Source organism: Coenobita brevimanus, chromosome 7 (genome assembly GCF_032717465.1).
Source record: "Coenobita brevimanus isolate Jiangsu-jjx chromosome 7, ASM3271746v2, whole genome shotgun sequence".
Classification (NCBI taxonomy): domain Eukaryota; kingdom Metazoa; phylum Arthropoda; class Malacostraca; order Decapoda; family Coenobitidae; genus Coenobita; species Coenobita brevimanus.
In genome coordinates, this window is record NC_136960.1 from 23,211,380 (window position 1) to 23,214,872 (window position 3,493).

Genomic DNA, 3,493 nt, shown 5'->3' on the forward strand with positions numbered 1-3,493 from the left:
AGACCGGGGAAGTAATTTCATGTCAAATGTTTTCAAGCAGTCTCTGAAAGAGTTGGGCATCACCCAGATCACGTCTTCAGCTTACCATCCCCAGACCCAAGGAGCATTGGAGAGAAATCATCAAACACTCAAATCGATGCTCAAGAAATACTGTTTGGAACATCAGAAAGACTGGGATAAAGGTCTTCCATTCGTTGTATTTGCCGCAAGAGAATCTCCAAATGAATCACTGGGCTTCTCACCCTTTGAACTACTGTTTGGCCATGAAGTAAGAGGACCCCTTAAGCTACTCAAGGAATGCTGGCTGTCGGAGGAAGATGACGTCAACCTGCTGGAGTATGTGATGAAGTTCAAAGAACGGCTGTCCACTGCTTTATAACTGGCGCGAGAGAATTTAGGAGCTGCTCAGGAGAAGATGAAGACTTGGTATGATAAGAAGTCCAGGTTACGCCACTTTCAGCCAGGAGATCAGGTTTTGATTCTGCTATCAGTGCATGGGCAACCTCTTCAAGCCAAGTTTTGTGGTCCTTATTTCGTGGAGAAGAAACTCAGTGATGTCAACTATGTCATCGCCACACCAGATCATAGAAAGAACAAGCAACTTTGTCACATCAACATGCTAAAGTTATATCACAGGTGGGACGAAAATAACCCAGTCTGCACTGTAGCTGTTCCACCCGAGTCTGCAAGTGAAGTTCTCCCATGCAGCATGAACCTGAGTGATAGTTTGGGGAAGAATCCTGATATCATGAATGATCTCCAGACTAAGCTTTCTCATCTAGCTCCCGAGGAAAGGCAGGAGTTTTCAGCATTACTGCAGGAGTACCCGCAAGTGTTCCGTGCTACTGCAGGAAGAACCACTGTGTTGATGCATGATGTCGATGTTGGAGACGCAAAGCCAATTAAATTGCCTCCTTACCGTGTGAACCCAGTGAAAGTTCCTCTCATCCAGAAGGAGCTTGGCTACCTGTTGGACCACAAGATGATTGAGCCCTGTCAGAGCGAGTGGAGTTCTCCTGTCACTCTAGTCCCTAAGCCAGGTGGGTCACAGCGGCTTTGCATCGACTACAGACGTGTTAATCAGATAACCAAAACAGACACTTACCCTCTCCCTCGCGTGGAAGATTGCATAGACAAGATCGGAAAGGCTAGGTACATAAGTAAGTTTGATTTGTTAAAGGGATACTGGCAAGTACCTATGACTGAATGTGCTAGGGAGATCTCATGTTTTGTAACACTAGGAAAGACTTTTGCATGTTCTGTATTGCCATATGGTATGAAGAATGCACCAGCCACATTTCAGAAGCTCATGAATGTTGTAACAGAGGGTTTGGCAGGGTGTGTTGTTTATATTGATGATGTATTAATCTTCAGTGACAACTGGAAAGATCACCTATGCCATGTCAGTAAATTTCTTAAGCGTTTGGTTCAGGCTAATCTTGTAGCTAATTTATCAAAATGTGAGTTTGGTCAAGCTAAAGTTCAGTACCTTGGGTACGTAATTGGTGATGGACATGTTGCACCACCAGGAGCTAAGGTTCAGGTTATAAGTGATCTTCCCAGACCTAAAAGTAAGAAAGAGCTACAAAGATTTTTGGGAATGGTAGGTTATTACAGGAGATTTGTTCTTAACTTTTCAATTCTTGTATCGCCACTTACAGACCTACTGAAAAAGGGAGTTAAATTTGTTTGGACCAATAACTGTGAATCCTCTTTCAGCAAACTTAAAACTATCCTATTAAGTCAGCCAGTGCTCGCTACTCCAAATTTTGGTAAGCCTTTTAAGATGGCTGTTGATGCAAGTGATACAGGAGCTGGGGCTGTTTTGCTGCAAGAGGATGATCAGGGTATTGAACACCCTGTATCTTATTACAGTAAGAAGTTCACTCCACATCAAAAGAACTACTCAACTATTGAGAAAGAGCTTTTGGCCTTGATTTTGGGTTTACAGCATTTTTCATTTTATTTGTGTTCTGGTTTTGACCCCATAGTCATTTATACCGATCACAACCCACTGAAATTCCTTAGTAAGATTAAAGATAAAAATCAGAGATTGACAAGATGGAGTCTAATTCTTCAGGAGTATGCATTAGACATACAACATATCAAGGGGAAAGAAAATGTTATTGCAGATTGCTTATCTAGACTTTAGACAGATTGTTTTAGAGTAATAAGAAATTTCCTTTGTAAATTTCTTTTTCTTTGTGGGGAAGTGTTACATAGCCTATAGTTTCATCATCCTTTGTGTAATTCTAACTTATAGTATGCTGCATATTTGATCACGAGCGTTTTCTACCTCACTCCCCCCCTCCTCCCTTATAGTAGAGTAAGTAATTCTTTCTGTTGTTCAGAGCAGGAGTGTCAACTCTTTGTCCCCTATGGCTTCATTTGCGCGTCCTTCTTACAAGTTGTATCAAGCTCTGCCGGCCCCTATATAATTAGCTCAGTCTCTGCATTAATTGCCACTTAGATCTACTCCTCATTTTGTTCACATCTCTGTCCTCCCCTGTACAGTTGTTATTATTGTGAGTGCTCAGGAAGTCTCCAACCATCTAGCAGCTGTGTAATTTGAGTATAACTGTTATTGCATTTTTTCTTGTACTGTGTAGCGTAAGGTGTTAATTCTTAGGCCTAGTGGGGTTTTTGTGATTCATGTGTTTTGGGTGTCAGCCATTATTAATAATACTTTGTATCTGTAATAATATATCTTGCATTCACTGAGCATTAGCCGGTTTTCTCATTTCATCAGGGCTGACTTAGATAAATTTACTCTTGCCAATTTCGTGTTAATAGAGGCTATTGCAGTTAACCTTATATTTAACCTGTTTTTTGCCATAACATTATCCTTATGAGTCCTGAATGTTTTATTGTTAGTTTGAGCATTAAACTTTAACTTGTAATTTTACCTAACTCTTTTGTTTTGAACCTGGAACTTTACGGGACAGTAGTGATTTTTAGTATTTTCACTTAAAGTGTACATTATCTTTCTCGGTTCCGTAACAATATATATATATATATATATATATATATATATATATATATATATATTATATATATATATATATATATATATATGTGTGTGTGTGTGTGTGTGTGTGTGTGTGTGAATGTAGAGAAGAGTAAAGTATATATATATGTGTGTGTGTGTGTGTGTGTGTGTGTGTGTGAATGTAGAGAAGAGTAAAGTTATGGTTTTCGAGACAAAAGAAGTCAATGAAAGTATTTCACTAGACTCTTCCGTCGTGGTTGGTTTGTCTGAAAATCCCCTTAATTTTCATCCCCACTTCTTCACTGTATCCATCTAACTTTGTCAGAAATTATTCCCTTCTCAGTCACGGGAAAAAAGTAAACTGACACAAATAGATTAGTTATGGCTTTTAGCAATAGAGAATGGGGCACAGACAAGATGTACAGAAAATGTATGTATTGAGGGAAAACTGAGAAACCTGTATTTTTACACACATTATCTAACTAACATGTGCTGCTTAAAAGT